This window comes from Lepidochelys kempii, chromosome 3 (genome assembly GCF_965140285.1).
Source record: "Lepidochelys kempii isolate rLepKem1 chromosome 3, rLepKem1.hap1, whole genome shotgun sequence".
Taxonomy (NCBI): domain Eukaryota; kingdom Metazoa; phylum Chordata; order Testudines; family Cheloniidae; genus Lepidochelys; species Lepidochelys kempii.
The window spans coordinates 152822669-152839852 of record NC_136382.1 but is presented as its reverse complement, the minus strand read 5'-3'; the positions used below and the strand labels follow the sequence as shown (position 1 = coordinate 152839852).

General features: G+C 41.5%; 1 protein-coding gene across 1 annotated transcript in view; it reads left to right on the top strand.

Annotated features, from left to right (window-relative positions):
- Positions 1-17184, top strand: part of KIF6 (kinesin family member 6) — a 286950-nt gene that overhangs the window by 58868 nt on the left and 210898 nt on the right. The window lies entirely within an intron of this gene.

The window sequence follows — 17184 nt, the reverse complement described above, 5'->3', positions numbered from 1 at the left end:
ACAAACACTGGTATGCTCTATGTTTACTGATATACTCTATGTTTACAAAAGTTTTTTTTCTCCTACTGATAATAGCCCACCTTAATTGATCAGTCTCGTTACAGTTGGTATGGCAACACCATTTTTTTATGTTCTCTGTGTGTATATATCTTCCTACTGTATTTTCCACTGCATGCATCCGATGAAGTGGGTTTTAGCCCACGAAAGCTTATGCCAAAATAAATTTGTTAGTCTCTAAGGTGCCACAAGTACTTCTTGTTGGGGTTTTTTTTTTTTTGCTGATACAGACTAACACGGCTACCACTCTGAAATCTATGTTTAAAATGAACATTAGTAGATATGCTAAGATGAGGTTGCTTTAATTGATTCTGCAAAATTCATGTAGCATAAGATATTTGTGTACATATTGTGGCCATTCTGAACTCAGAAACCTTCAGTTTTTCTCTCATATTCAGTAGTTGAAAATGAAATGTAGACATTAAAGGCATATTATAGTATCAGGGCACTGTCAACCCCTGAAATTATGAGATGTCTTTTCTGCTTCCTAGCAGCATACTCAACACAGCTATTTGTGTCTTAGGAATTGATAATTTATTCAAGGGGTCTGTTCTGAAAAGAAATCTTAGAATGTCAGAAAGGTACACAGTAAGTTAGTGAGGAGAAAAATAGTGAGAACATGTTTCACATCAGGAAACATTTAAATATATGAAAAAAATACAAGGTAGCCCTCAACCCCCTTTGACTGATATGTACACACCCACAGACTTAGAAAGGAACACTTAAATCCATAATGTGTTCATTCAAGAAGCTGACACTCTTGACTACAACAATGAGAATACTCTCATCCTGTAATTTGTTATAACATTGAAAAAACGTAGGAGGATCTGTCTTCATAATAATGGCAAATAAAGCTTCTATTTTTTTGGCACCTGAAAAGCAAAATATTTGGGCAGGTTTTTTATCACATGTTTTGGCTTCTGTAAAACAGTATGCTCTGGCCATTTTAAGAGTGTCTGTTTGTGCATGCGTGTGCATGGGTTTTTACCTGACTGACAGAATTAAATTTCTGGGAAGGAAGAGCTTACTGGGGGAAGGGAAAAGGACTTGGTAACCTAGTTTAAAAAAGTGATTACTAACTTCACATTTACAGAGAAAATTCAGAAGCTACTATGGTAACCAGAAAACATTTGCAAAACATAGTCCCAAGACCTGGTATACAAAATCAAGTTTTCCTTAGGGTTTATTTTCATGTACTCTGGTTGCAGCCAGCATTTTCAGGAAAAGTTATTAAGAAAAGATACATACTTGTTAGTCCAGAACATTAGAAACAATCCCCAAACCTCTACCGATATCCTTCATACAACTTAGTGTTTTCTTAAAGCTAGAAATGAGAACTGCATGTTAATTAGTGTTCTTGATCTCATAATTCTAAATGAAAAAGATGAACTGCTCAGAATTACTTGGAAAAATGCCAGCTGTGACTGAACCTCTGCTGGTTGAAATTACAATAAGTATCTTCATGTTACTTGCCGTACTACATATGGGAAGCACAATTTTCAAACTTGAGTGCCTTAATAAGATGTCCACATCTTTCAATGGCTGCTTTTTATCCACACTTTTTATCCTATATCAAGGACCATTTACTTGCACTTCAGTGATGATCTTCATGTCTAAATGTAAGATTTTGATATCCCATTTAGGAACCCAGGTTTGAAAATCAGGCTGTCTATGTTACTTGATGTAATAAACTGCATTGCTTACTCTTTAATTTTAAAGGGGTAGTTCTATTGACTTATTTGTTTATTCATAATCTTTCATTCATCATTGTGAAATGTATACACTGCTTTACAAACAGTGTTAGACATGTTCCCTACCCCAGTATGCTTACAATCTGATCAAGACAACACTCTGGGCAGCAGTTCAGGAAATAGAGCCTGTGTGGAAATTATTTGTGAAGAGAACAAGATAGGAAGGACTCATGGAAGAACTGGTTCTCTGGAAGAATTTGAAGAAAAGAGAGGATGCTTTGTGGAAAGGTTGTGGTAAAGTGTTCCAAGTGTAAAGGCAGCTGGAAGCCCAGAGGAGAAGAATGAGAGTAGCACAGGGGTGAGAAAAAAGAGTAAAGGAAATTGAAACAAAGAGGTAGGCCTGAGCAAGATTGTGTACAACTCTGATGGTGAGGACAGAACTCCAGTTTGATAGAGTAAGAGACTGGAAGCTAGTAAAGGTGTTAAAGGAGAAGGATAACTTGTTCTTAATGGTGAGGGAAGAAATGACTTTAGTAGTGGTATTTTGAGAGGCTGGAAGGAGAACTTACGTAATCAAGGAAAGAGAATTAATCAAGCCATGGTTAAGGCTGTTAGTAGTGGACATGGAAATGAGGAAAGGGTATATTTTTGGTGATATTAAAGAGGAAAATCATCAGGACTTACTAACAGACTGCCTTTAGGGAAAGTAGTACAGACAAGGGTCAACAATGACACTAATGTTGCAACCCTGGGAAACAGAAAGATAATGGTCTTATCAGTGGTGATAGGGAATGTGGTGAAGAAGGATTAGGAGGAAAATTGAGTTCAGTTTTGATGAGACAGAGAATGAGGCAGGACATTTTACCCCTAGAGAGAGGGGTAATGGTGGTGGTTGAGAATTAGGTAGGTCATTGGAATAAAAATAGTCAGTGATGCCACAGGGGCAGAAGATGTCGCCAAGAGAGAAAATATAGACAAAACATTCAGGCTTACAACTGAGAGAGACAGGTGAAGATAAGAAATCACCAAAGGTCATGATGAAGGAGCTAATAATGAAGCTTCATGAAAATCATAAAGAGACAGAGTCATGGAAGCCAAGAGAGGGGAGAAAGCAAAAGAGAAATCAAGGAGGATACAATTATAGGAGTGTCCCTCTGACTTAGCTAGGAGAAGGTCACTAGTGACCTTGGTAAGAATGAATTGTAGTGGGAGGAGGTCAGATTTGGGGACAATCAAAGAGATATTTGCTAGAGAGAAGATCTCAGCCACAAATATAGATATCATGCTCAGGGATTTTGATGACAAGTAGGAAAGAGAAGGGAGATAGGAAGGTAGTTGTTGATGGTGAGGGTTGGGGATGAAGGAAAATATCTCTACTCCTCTAATCTAGGGGATACAAGAACATACCAGAATCTAGAACCAAGACAGAGGAAAAGAGCAATTAAGTATCTTAATTATGGGTATGTCTACACCAGGGATGGGCAAACTTTTTGGCCTGAGGGCCACATCGGGGTTGTGAAACGGTATGGAGGGCCGGGTAGGGAAGGTTGTGCCTCCCCAAACAGCCTGCCCTGCCCATCCACCCACTTCCTGCCCCCTGACTGCCCCCCTTAGAACTCCTGACCCATCCAACCCCCCTGCTCCTTGTCCCCTGACCGCCCCCTCCCGGGACCCCCCACCCCTAACCACCCCCCGGAACCCTACACCCTATCCAACCCCCCCTGCTCCCTGTCCCCTGACTGCCCCAACTCCTATCCACACACCTGCCCCCTGACAGCCCCTCGGGACTTCCACGCCTACCAACACCCCTTGCTCCCTGTCCCCTGACTGCCCCCCGGGACACCCGTCCCTAACTGCTCCCCCAGGACCCCACCCCCATCCAACCGCCCCTGCTCCCTGCCCCCCACAATCCCCTGGGACCCCGCCCCCTATTCAACCCCAACCCCATCCAACCGCCCTGTTCCCTGTCTCCTGACCACCACCGCCCGAAACTCCGCCCCATCCAAACAACCCCATCCCCTGACTGCCCCCTGGGGCCTCCTGCCCCTTATCAAACCCCTCCTCCCCCCTTACCCTTACCCTTACCATGCCGCTCAGAGTGGCAGGACAGGCTTATTTGAAAGTGTGGGAGGTGGGCGGGCGGAAGCCACGCTGCCTGCGCTGTGGCATTGCTGTGAGGGAGGAGGGACAATGGGGGAGGGGTTGGGGTGAGCCTCCCTGGCCAGGAGCTCAGAGGCCGGGCAGGATGGTCCCACGGGCTGGACGTGGCCCGCGGGCCATAGTTTGCCCACCCTTGGTCTACACAACACAGTTGTGAAGTTGGCCCATGCCAGCCAACTTGGGCTCATGGGGCTCTGGCTGTGGGGCTATTTCATTGGCTGTGTGGTCTTCCAAACTCTAGGACCCTGCAGGATAAGAAGGTCCCAGAGTTCCCTCACCAGTGGCTGCATGGAGAAGAAAGTTGATATTTGATTATGAATACAAATTATGGTCCCTGAGTGGTGCCATGAAATTTTTTAATTGAAGTGTTTGAATCAGTCCCATCTTCTCAGCTGTCCTCTCATTACTTCTCCTACATTCCCAAGAGCAATTCTGATATGAACCAGGAGAATGCTGGATAGCTGCTGTCTCTTCTCTACTGCAGCTGCCCAAAAGCTCTCTTTAAGGCCTGCTGCAGCACCAGGATAGAGGAGAGTAGTGCCTGCTTCCCTGACAGTCTGTGTAAGCCCTAGGAAGGGCAGAAGAGCTTGACTGTCTCTGCCAGAGCCTAGAGCAGTATCTGACAAAGGATGCCTCTCTTCCCACACACAGTAACCCAGGGTGCAGCCATGAGAAGGGAAGAAGCTAGATCCCAGTGCCACCAGTTATGGTTCTCTGATTTTCTGCTATAGTCTAGGTTAGAACAACCTTTGAGCTGCTCTAACATGTGCCAACTTGACATACGGTCTCCAAAGTAATAGCCATAGCACAACATGCTCCAGCCATTCTGCCTACTTACCGCTAGACACCCTCTGCACCCAGAGCTGTGGGAAGGGAAATGGAGGAACCATTTATGCCATCTCTATGCATAGGAAGTCCTTAGGTTAGCATAGAGAGCTGGAGGTTAAAGCATAGACCATTCTGGTAATTCCAGAGCAGTCCACCAGCCAAGCTGTTGTGAACTCCATTTTCAGGCTTTCAGCATGTCTCTCTGACTTCCTTTCTTAGTCAGTTCCCAGGTGAGTGAGCCTGCAGCTTCTTCCAGAAGCCAACTCTTATCCCCCCGCCTCACACCTCTCAGTCCTTTGTTCTCAAGCTGGGGTCTCTGCTCTGCTTCCCTCCTCCCTCTGGGTAATTGGTTGCTAGGTGTCAGTGTCTGGTGATTGGGCTTTCCATTGTCTTCTCATATTTTCCATTGATATGCGTTGGCCTCAGCCAGTCCTTTTTAATGACCCATTCAGTCCAGTCAGACAGCTAGGTTACACACACACACATTTGATTTAAATCACTAGTCAGGAAGACTCGATTTAATCATGGATTTCTACATAAAAGTGCATTTTTGTTGGTTATTATAACCTTAATACATATTCTTCACAACTCAGAGATAGATGTAGGTTTCAGTTGTAGAAGGTACACACTATACATTTTTAAAGTGATTTATTTTGAAAACTTTCCAGAGTAGTTTTACAGCTATATCAGAAAATGAATGATTGTTTGGTTATTTCATTTACCAAAGGTAATTGAAGCAGATATTTATGAAGTCATTGGGAGGTGAACTATCTCCAGTTCAACAGGTTAATCATTAATATTTGGAGGATTTTCTTGCCATGCTGTATTAGGAGGAGAACATCACCAGACAGACATTTACATTGCTTTATTTAACTAAAACAACAATGTTATGTATTCTGGAATTTTTTCTTCAACAGCAAACATATAATATTTTAACAAAACAAGCATATGAATTTTTGAATTTAGTCAAACATTCAAGTGTTTTAAAATCAGGTTTGTTTTTTGTTCAACTTGTTTTTAACTAAAATAGTTAAATGAATTTTTTTTTTAAACCAAAAATTAAATCGACTATGTCAGCCAGGTCAACAGGAGAAACTTAAAATAGTGGCTTCTGCCGCTAAATCAGTCATCTTCACTTTCATTTTCTGTTTGTTCATAAGCTGGAAAAGAAAAACAAGCTTTCCTGCTTTTTCAGGTCCCAAACGATTTCTCACTTTGGAATGGATTAGTCCAAAGGAAGAAAATATTCTTTCTACACCGGCAGAAGAAGCTACTGCTGTTAAAAGTGAGATTATCACTTCAACAGTCTCTGAATCCAAGTGCTTAAGTGACTTCCACCAGTTCACTGGTGTGGCTTTCTTTAAAACATCATCAGCAAACATATTTCTTGAATGGTTCTTATTCCCAATCTGGGTCTCTTTTACGGCCTGCTGCCATTATAGGTTTTCCCTTCAAGTGAGAGAATGGTCTGGTAGATCTCAAATCAATGAAGGCTACGCTCAGAAAGACCTCAAGACTTCTGGAATATGCTGCTCAAACAGTTTCACTTTTGTTTCTACTGCCTGTCCCTCCCTCTCCTTGACCTCAGGCGGCTCAACAAATTTATCAAAAAGCAAAAGTTCAAAATGGTTACCCTCACCACCAAAATCCCAGCACTGGAGCAAGGCAATTGGTTTTCAGCCCTTGATGTATAGGACAACTATTTTCATGTGCCTATACATCCGGCCTACAGACATTTCCTTTGTTTTACCCTCGGCTCGACACATTTTCAGTACAGGGTGTTACCCTTCGGCCTATTCACTGTCCCCCGTGTTTTTTCCAAGATCCTAGCCGTAGTCACTGCCTACCGCAGGAAACAAGGGGTCATAATTTTTCTTTACCTCGACAATTGTCTCCTCAAAGCCTCAACGTTCGATGAAGCGCTTTGATTCATGCAGTTCACTGTTGATTGTTTCCTATCCCTCAGCCTACAAATAAACAAAAACAAATCCACATTATATCCTACCCAGCACCTGGAGTTCATAGGAGCACATCTCGATTCTCGGAGGGGAATAGCATCTCTCCTGCCCGATCACTTCAACACCATAAAATTATTGGCAACGAAACTCCGCAATAGTCCTCAGGTCACCGCTCGAGCTGTCTACAACTACTAGGTCACATGGCCTTGTGCACTTTCGTGGTCCAAAACGCTCGACTATACATGAGGTGCTTCCAAGCTTGGCTGACCACGGTGTACAGACCGCATGTGCACACTCTAAACAAGCCTCTATCCATACCTTTCAGAGTCAAAGACTCTCTCTTATGGTAGAAAGTTCCCTCCAACCTCTGTTCTGGAGTCCCCTTTCTTCAGGATGCTCCATCCCTCATAATGACTACTGATGCATACCTCACAGGGTGGGGTGCACACATGTCCCACCACACAGCCCAGGGGCTGTGGTCTTCAACCGAATCCTCCCTGCACATAAATGTCCTAGAACTTGGAGCCATATGCAATGCCTGCCATCACTTCCTCCCATTAATCCGGAACCAAAATATACGGATAATGACAGACAACATTGCCTGCATGTTCTATGTAAACAGGCAGGGAGGGGCTCACTCTCACTCACTTTGCACAGAAGCCATGAAGCTCTGGAATTGGTGCCTTGTGAACAACATTGAGATATCAGCCACCTATCTTCCCGGAGCTATGAATACCACAGTGGATGAATTAAGCAGACGCTTTCCCTGGGATCACAAATGGGAGATAAATGAGACGATCATCCACAACATATTCCTCATATGGGGCTACTCAACCATAGACCTTTTCACAACTGCGAAGAACATGAAATGTCCTGAATTTTGCTCCAGAGTGGGACTGGGCAAACATTCCCTGGGAGATGAGTTCTTGATGCCATGGCACCGGGACTTGCTATATGCTTTTCCTCCAATACTGGTTTTCCACAGAGTTCTAACAAAGATACGGACAGATTGTGCCATGGTAATTCTGATTGCCCCGTCGTGGCCCAGACAACCGTGGTTTCTGTTCCTCACCAGAATGTCGGTCCGCCCAACAATCTCGTTGCCCCTAACTCCGAACCTCCTATCGCAGCAACACGGCCGATTTCTTCACCCCAAGCTGTCCATGCTTCACCTCAAAGCGTGGTTCCTACGTGGTTCTCCCAAAACAAACTAGCATGCTCTGGGCAGGTTCAATGAGTGCTCCTACATAGCAGAACACAATCTACTCGCATCACCTATCTCCGTAAGTGGAAGCGATTCACACAGTGGTGTTCACCTAAACAACTTCTTTCTACTTCTGCACCTCTTCCGATCATACTTGATTACCTGTTAGACCTCAAGCAATCGGGCCTTTCTTTCAGCTCCATCAAAGTCCACTTAGCTGCTATTACAACTTTTCATGACAAGATCGACGTTACCTCTGTTTTTGCTCATCCAATCACCAAGCGTTTTCTCAAAGGACTCCAATCGCTATACCCAGACATTAAACCTCCTACCCCTTCGTGGAACCTTCACTTAGTATTATCCTGCCTGACTCAACAACCATTCGAGCCCTTAGCCACTTGCTCCCTCTTACACCTCTCTATGAAAACAGCATTCCTGGTGGCAGTCACCTCCACCAGATGGGCAGGAGAAATAGCAGCTCTCATGGCAGACCCACCGTATACACTGTTTTTTAAAGACAAGGTTACCCTCCGATTACACCCCAAATTCCTTCTAAAGGTGCATTCGTCATTCCCCATCAATGAGCCTGTCAAGCCTTCCTTCCCCCTCTGAACTCTAGGGTACAGATGTGGGGACCTGCATGAAATACCCCCTAAGCTTATTCTTACCAGCTTAGTTTAAAAACTTCCCCAAGGTACAAATTTTCCCTTGTCCTTGAACCCTATGTTGCCACCACCAAGCGTGTTAAACAAAGAATAGGGAAAGAGCCCACTTGGAGACATCTTCCCCCAAAAAATATCCCCCCAAGCCCTACACCCCTTTTCCTGGGGAAGGCTTGACAAAAATCCTCACCAATTTGTACAGGTGAACACAGACCCAAACCCTTGGATCTTAAGAACAATGAAAAAGCAATCAGGTTCTTAAAAGAAAAATTTTAATTAAAGAAAAAATAAAAGAATCAACTCTGTAAAATCAGAATGGTAAATACCTTACAGGGTAATCAGATTCAAAACATAGAGAATCCCTCTAAGCAAAATCTTTAGTTACAAAAAGATACAAAAACAGGAATATACATTCCATTCAGCACAGCTATTTTACCAGCCATTAAACAAAAAAAAACCTAACACATATCTAGCTAGATTGCTTACTAACTTTTTACAGGAGTTCTGAAGAGCATTCCTGATCTGTTCCCGGCAAAAGCATCACACAGACAGACAGACCCTTTGTTCCTCTCCCCCTCCAGCTTTGAAAGTATCTTGTCTCCTCATTGGTCATTTTGGTCAGGTGCCAGCGAGGTTATCTTAGCTTCTTAACCCTTTACAGGTGAAGGGGTTTTGCCTGTGGCCAGGAGGGATTTTATAGTTCTGTATTCAGAAAGGTGGATACCCTTCCCTTTATATTTATGACAGAGCCGATACACCTACCAACTTTTTCCTAAACCACATGCAAACTCTTTTGAATTCACCATGTATAAGTTAGACGTACGCAGGGCTTTATCCTTCTATTTGGATAGAACCAAGCCCTTTAGGAACTCTTCTAGACTCTTTGTCTCCATCACGGAGTGTTCCAAAGGGATACCTATTTCTACCCAGAGACTTTCAAATTGGATTTCTGAGTGTATCCGGCTGTGCTATCAGATAAAGAAAGTGACGCCTCCAGCCAGCATCAGAACTCACTCCACTAGATCTATGGCTACCTCCATGGCCTTTCTACGCAAAGTTCCCCTGGCTGACATCTGTAAAGCCGCCACTTGGTCTTCTGAGCACACATTTGTTAAACACTATGCCCTTACTCAAGGACCTCTCTTTGATACACGATTAGGCAGAGCTGTATTATCTACTGCATTCCTACCAAATTCGAAGTCCCTACCTCCTTGAGATACACTGCTTTTCAGTCACCTAGAGTGGAGCACTCACATGGACATCTCTCGAAGAAGAAGAAGGAGAAGAGGTTACTCACCTTGTGCAGTAACTGACATTCTTCGAGATGAGTGTCCCTGTGGGTGCTCCACTCCCCACCCTCCTCCTCTCTACTTTAGAGTTGGGGTAGCCTCTGTTGTAGAGGAGGAACTGAGGAGACCGGTCATGCACGCGTACTATTAAGGTACACTCAGAGCAGGCGGGCAGGCTCTGCGCATGCGTGACCGGTGCGAGTACTGCTGTAAAAATCTCAGAGCAAAGGCACAGGGATGCACCAACACCTAGAGTGGAGCACCCACAGGGACACTCATCTCAAAGAACGTCAGTTACTGCACAGGGTGAGTAACCTCCTCTTTGTAGTCCATGTGGTTGTAAAAGAAAGATTGAAAATATGTCCTAAATATGACGTGAAGGTTTTAAAAAGGTAAATAAAAGTATATAAAAGCAAAAAAAATTATTATTTTTATAACTCTTAATTAAGCCAATATCATGATCTTCATAGAATATCAGGGTTGGAAGGGACCTCAGGAGATCACCTAGTCCAACCCCCTGCTCAAAGCAGGACCAATCCCCAATTTTTGCCCCAGATCCCTAAATGGCCCCCTCAAGGATTGAATTCACAACCCTAGGTTTAGCAGGCCAATGCTCAAACCACTGAGCTATCCCTCCCCCTCTCCATCTTGGGAGGGGGAGGCATGGCTGAATAATTTCTAAACTCTTAAGGTTGGCAGTTCTTTGATTGCTGTTCCTAGACCTTTTTTAAAATAATACATGTGGCCCTCAGGCTGAAAAGTTTAGACACCACTGGTCTATGTAGTTCTTTATTGGATTTTGTGTTTCTCTAAACTTAAAAAGGCTAAGATAAAGTCAGTAATCTTCCAAGAGCATGCACAAGTTTTAGAAATCTCAATTCTTATTTTGTTAAATTAGATCAATATGCCTAAACGCTGCAATTACAAATAAATCCAACTTTTGTTTTTCTCAAATGAAAAGTTAGTCCACTTTAATAAGGAAGGAAATGTTTCAATACATGGTTTTATTACTCTAACTCTCAGTTGTTTGAATTTGGAAGACAGTACTTACACAGTATTGTTCCATCACTTAACATGTTTGAGGCACCCACGCGGGAGGTGTAAACAGCAGGGGGTTGGCAACGTTCACTTATGTTGTTTCAATAGAAAATAAAGCTTTAAAACATTTAAAGATGGCTGTGGGGACATACTTGTGACATCCGTGTTAGACTCATTCCTCTTCTAGCTAATTTTATTGTCAGTGAATAGTCTCCTCTGGGCCACTACACTGTTGGGAGCACCATCTTTTGAATGAGACATAAATATTGGACCCTGACACTTGATGATCATCTGAGATTAAAGGGCACTTTTGGCAAGAATTGGCATGTTATCCCTGTACTGGCCACATTCCAAACTGAGTTATGACTTTCTGCCTCCCTAAATTCCTCTTTGGCTGGCACAGAATGGCATTCACATGTCAAACAGCCATGACTTCATTTCAGTGAGTAATAGAACAATTACTGTTACATACATACTGCATTGAACAATCTTGAAAGTGTTTTATGATTTTTATGGATAAAGAGCGCTGTATAAATGTAAAGTTGAATAATAGTCTCCTAGTGGATTAATAAAGATTTTGCATCATGGTCTTACTGTTAAGTCTTATTCTGAATGAGGGCACTACTACATTAAGTATGACAAGGTAATTTTTTTTAAAGCAAAGTGAGGGATTGCTTTAAAAATCAGGAACAAATGAAAAATATATTTGGTCTGATATCTTCATGTCAGATACCTAGAAAGACTCCTTTCAGTCTGCAGCTTCAAGTATATCTCCTATATTTAATGGTAAATAAGTGACGTTACCTAGACTTTTCTTACTGATGAACATGTAGCCGAGGTTTACTTATATTTGTTCACAATAATTCATTGTAAGGTTGCAATTACACCTTCAACTGTGTAAGACCACTATTGCCAGTATAACTGCATTCCTTGTTATATGTTGCTGCCGCATAAAATGGGTTTCTTTTCTATTTTAACTGTGGAGAAAATAACAATTTCTTAATAATGAAAAGGAGTACTTGTGGCACCTTAGAGACTAACCAATTTATTTGAGCATGAGCTTTCGTGAGCTACAGCTCACGAAAGCTCATGCTCAAATAAATTGGTTAGTCTCTAAGGTGCCACAAGTACTCCTTTTCTTTTTGCGAATACAGACTAACACGGCTGTTCCTCTGAAACCTGTTAATAATGAAAAACATCCATTGCTAGTGTGAAATCCTGGGTCCATTGAAGTCAATGACAAAACTCTCATTGCGTCAATAGACCCAGAATTTTACCCATAAGGTCTATTTCTGATTTATATCAAAACCATATTTACATCCACTTTAAGGTTCCTTTCCACTGACAGAGTGGTGTATAGTAGCCGTAGTGAAAATGTAAATTAGGTCCCTAGGGTCTGGAGTCACTTTTTGCTTTATGGTTGGCATAGTGATTTGAAGAATGGTAAGACATTGCAGTCTGTGCAGTTCCAACCTTCATCAGTGAATCAGATATCTTATTTCAGTGATAATTCATTTTGCAAGTATATTATGGCAAGTATAAGTATAAAGAGCAAATTTTTGCTGGATTATACAAGATGTGTGAGAAATCCAGTTCAGCAGTTTTCTTTTATACGAAGAACATGTGCCCACAGCTGATTTTACAACTGCAAAAGCTGTTGATTTGTATTAAGACAGCAAAGTTCAAATATGTTGCTCTACTGTAATATACCACAACAGCTTTTAGACCACCAGCGCATGACTTTAGATGAAGCAAATCCAAGATTCAGTCTCTTGAGCCAGTCCCCATTGCCTATTGAAGCTTTGTTTTCTTTCTGAAATTGAAAATGTTTGAGCTTCCAGTGCCATTTCAGAAACATACACCGCAGAAGGAGCATATCTTTAAGCAATAGCATTGCATGATACTTAGATGCTGACAGAAATGCAGAATACCAGCAAAAGGGAGGAGGCGAAGGGAGGAGGCAAAGTATCAAACAAGAGAGAAAACAATCACATTAATATCTGAGGAACAGATGAAATTATGAATGAGGGCTAAAAAATGACCAAAAACCTGAACTCTTTCTGTTTTCAACAAAACATAAAAACAAGAAACTTCCTCATACTTCCCCAACAAACACATATGTGCATATATGTCAACACTGAATATTTGCTAATGCTCAAATTGTAATTACAGTTATTTGTGTGCTTACCATATATATTCCACTCTTGGTGGACATGCGCCCCATGCATTCAAGATTGGAATCTTTTGACAAGCAGTGTCTTTTGGGGTCATGCATGCACCTAGAGTTTCCTTGTGCCTTCACCAAGGGCATAAAAGGTGGTGTGGCCCCAACCGCTTCTCAGTTCCTTCTTACTGCTAAGTGTCCATCTCGCAACATACTTTCTAAGTCTGTATGGAAATATTTTTGTGTATATTAGTGCAAGTTAGGATTAGTATAGTTAAGGTAGGTTTATTCCTTGATAATTTTTGGTCCCTCATCCAATTCTGTTTTAATTTTCAAGGGAATTTTCCCCCACAATACCGTGACTTTGTTATGGCCAATTCTAAGTCACCAGATTTTAAGAACTGACCCTCCTGTGAAGTTCCCATGTTTCTCAATGATGGCCATACTATGCCTTTTTTGTTAGGGGAGGGACGTATTCCTGATAAATATTCAGTTTCGAAGTTTGTTTCCAAAATGACTCAAAAGACAATTGCGGCATGCCTGAAAAAAATTCTGTTTAAGCTGCTCCATGTAGCCCATCTCCAGGGTAGGAAGGGTAGATACCCTTCCCCCCAGATCAAACTCCACCTTGCTCCAGAAGTGCCCTATTAAACTTTGGATCGACAAGCTTTTGTCTACTATGACTACTGTGGCAGTGGACTGAAGTAGCAATGCTAGATCGTCTGGGAAGCTCTCCCTTCAGGAGTTCCCAGCAAAAAGAGATTTAAATAATCTCATTACTCCCACTTTAAGGAGACTTCATGGCCCAAATTGGGTACCACTGGAGTCCTTTGAGAGGGAGTATGGAACTGGACCTTCAGCATTATCTTGAGAATCGAGACTAACTGCCTCCAGTACCACCAAAGAGTCTTGGAACCACCAAGGAAGCAAGGGTTGGAGAGGTGACCTTTTGCTTTTAAAAAAAAATGTTTTTATTCCTCTTACTTCCTAATACCAAATTCTTGCCTGTGCTATCATTTGAATGAAATGTTCCATTTACCAGTTTTCTTCCTGGAACCACATTCTAACCAAGGGGAGTCTAGGTTACATACTCTGGATGTCCTTAGTGCGTTATCATTCTATCTATATAAGACCAAACCATTTAGAGTCTCCTCAAAACTCTTTGTTTAGTTTGCAGACAGATCAAAGAGCTAAGCTATTTCTACCCAGAGGCTTCCAGAATGGGTGTTTAGCTACATCAAGACTTGTTACATTCTAGCTAGTTTAGATCCTTCAGTGCAGATTAGGACCCAGTCCACTAGGACTCAGGTAGTTTCTGCACCTTTGTTGAGAAACATACCCATCTCAGAGATATGCAAGGCAGCTATTTGTGGTTCAGTCTCTACATTCATGAGACACTATTATTTGGGGTAAGTCCCTATATCTGATGCTTCTTTTGACAGAGCTGTACTTCAATCTTTAAGTAGACTCTGAGCACCTACTTCCTTCCATCAGGTCACTGCCTGTGAGTCATCGAGAGTGGAATATATTTGCACAAGCAGTTGAAGAAGAAGAAACAGTTACTTACCTGATAGCAACTGTGGTTCTTTGAGATGTGTTGTCCATATATATTCCATGAGCTGGCCTCATTCCATACTTTTATGGGGTCCTGTAACACCTGGATTCTAAATGGAACTAAGTGGTTGTTGACGCAGCACCACCCTTCATGACCTTGATTAGGCATAGGCACAGCCCCAGGAACATCGCTGGCCAGATTCCGATCTCAAGCACATGGGATGCACGGGCACTGAGTGGACTATGTATGGACAGCACATCTTGAAGAACCATAGTTACTATAAGGTAAGTGACCAACTCTTTTGCATTACACTGTGAAGAAAATTAAGTTGGAAGTAGAAGGAAGTGTTTTGTGAAGATGTAGAGTCTGTCATGGGCAATGTGAATATGCTACATGCATACTATGGGACACCTTTTAATCATACTCTGACTAGACCTTTTCTTGCTTTGAGGGATTTACATTGTGGGCAATGTCACATTTAACTAATCTTAATTCCCTTTAAACATGTATTTTATTGAGTAAGTGACAAGTTATAGTAGGTCGCCATTTCCCAAAGTGTGGAGTGCTCCTATAGGGCGAGAGGGCACGAACGACTAGCTGATGTGGAGGGGTAGATGGCAGATGTATAAATTAAGGTGGGTATGCCTTTAACAACACATGGTGGATTTGCAGGGGGACACAATTGATTTCATTTTTCTGAAGGGGGGCTCAGCTTTCAAAAGTTTGGGAAATACTTCAGTATGTATACAGAATGGTATAAACATTACATCAATAATTTCTGTTTACCCATTCATTGCATATAGCCCATCTTTTCTCAAATAGTTCTGTTAATTTAATACAGGCAGTACATCATTCCATTTCTTCTAATTCTTTTATTCTGGTCAACCACATTTCTATAGATGGTATTTGTTCCTGCAACCATAATGATGAAATACACTTAGTGGTTGCAGTCACAAAAATTCTAAATAGGTTTGTTTTAATTTAAACAATGTTAGACATTTTTCCTACCACTATAGTAATAAGAATTTTGGGGGATGTGTGTCTGAAATATTTCTTGTATCCATTTTCTAACATCAGAGCAGAAGCAGATGCTTATTAAAAAATGTTTTTACAAGATATAAACAGTATTGGATCCCTACACTATAGTGCCACAGCTGGATATCGGCATTTGACCTGCAATTAATTCCTTTGTATTTTCACATGACATCATAGAGGACTTGAGCTCTGGTTTTGTGGCTTATGATGTCACAGAATTCCTGGAAGGAATTATTTCTTTGCAAGTCATGTAGCTCATCTATTATTCTATATATAGCTTTCACAATAGCAACCATCTGCTCCGAGCCAGGCCCCTCCCATATTTTCCCCTCCTTCACATAAAGTTAATCTGAAAGAATGACTTCATATATATATATATTGAAGGAGTGTTGCCAACAAAACCAAGATCAACTTTGAAAGCCACCAGCAGAATCTTTGTAGTAGGCACTGAGACCCTGTCTAAAATGTTTTTTTTTCATTTCCAAGTTGTCAGAACAGCTGCACGCTGAATACTCAGTGAAGTTTCTTAAGTAAGATGCAAAAAAAGGAACAGGGGCCTTATTGTTTGGCTGGACTTGTTGACAACTACGTTTTTGTTTCTCTTGCTTTGTGCCTATGAGTATCTATGTGTGTGGTAGAAGTAGGAGAGTGAAGAGGAGGAGTGGGATTATGGTTGCAATTAACATTCCATAATCACATCCTATTTAACAGTTTAAATTTTTATTGGCTTACACTTCCTACACCAGCTCTGCAGGAGTTTTCAGTATGTGGGAACACTTTAGCTGAATATATATGAACTGCAAAGTAGAAATATAATCATATTATAAAGTAACGGTATTGGTTAAAACACCATTCTACTCTGAAAAGTGACTTTGTAAAAATGGTATTTGGTGTTTCCACATTTACAGTGTCAATGATTTCCAGATCAGATTTGCTCACTTTATATGTAAGTAGACTGTGAGGGGAGTTCTGACTGCCAGCTCCACAGAGTCTGCCTGGGATATGGCAAGTCAAGCTCTTTTCTTTGTGGCTTGTGCATCACCATCAACAATAGGGACTCTGTAGGCCAAATGCTTCCCTAGCTATACCTATGCTATCCTATACTCTAGAAATTATGCCCTTAGTTATATCTCTGTAACCCTGTTGTCTTCAGTGGGGTAAACAGGTGTTACTGAGAATATAATCTGAAAACAGTGGAGTTCTAGTGGTGGCCCCTCAAATGAAACTTACTTAATAATTCTGTTGATAATGTATGAGACAGAAAAATATCCACTTCGCTCCCAGACCTGTGAGTAGTAAAATCATACTATTTTCACTGAAATAAGTGAATCTGACTCTTCAGTTTTCATAGAAACAGAATTGGTGAAATAAAGAAAGTGCAATTTAACATATTCACTTTTCACATTGTAGTCACACCGTTTAGAAAAATGATATCTATATATAGAGAGATATATATTGATATATATCCATCTGTTTAAGTGTTTATAACACTCTAAATACCATTGGACTTTATTAAGTTGAATACTCCTGTTCTTTATGTGGA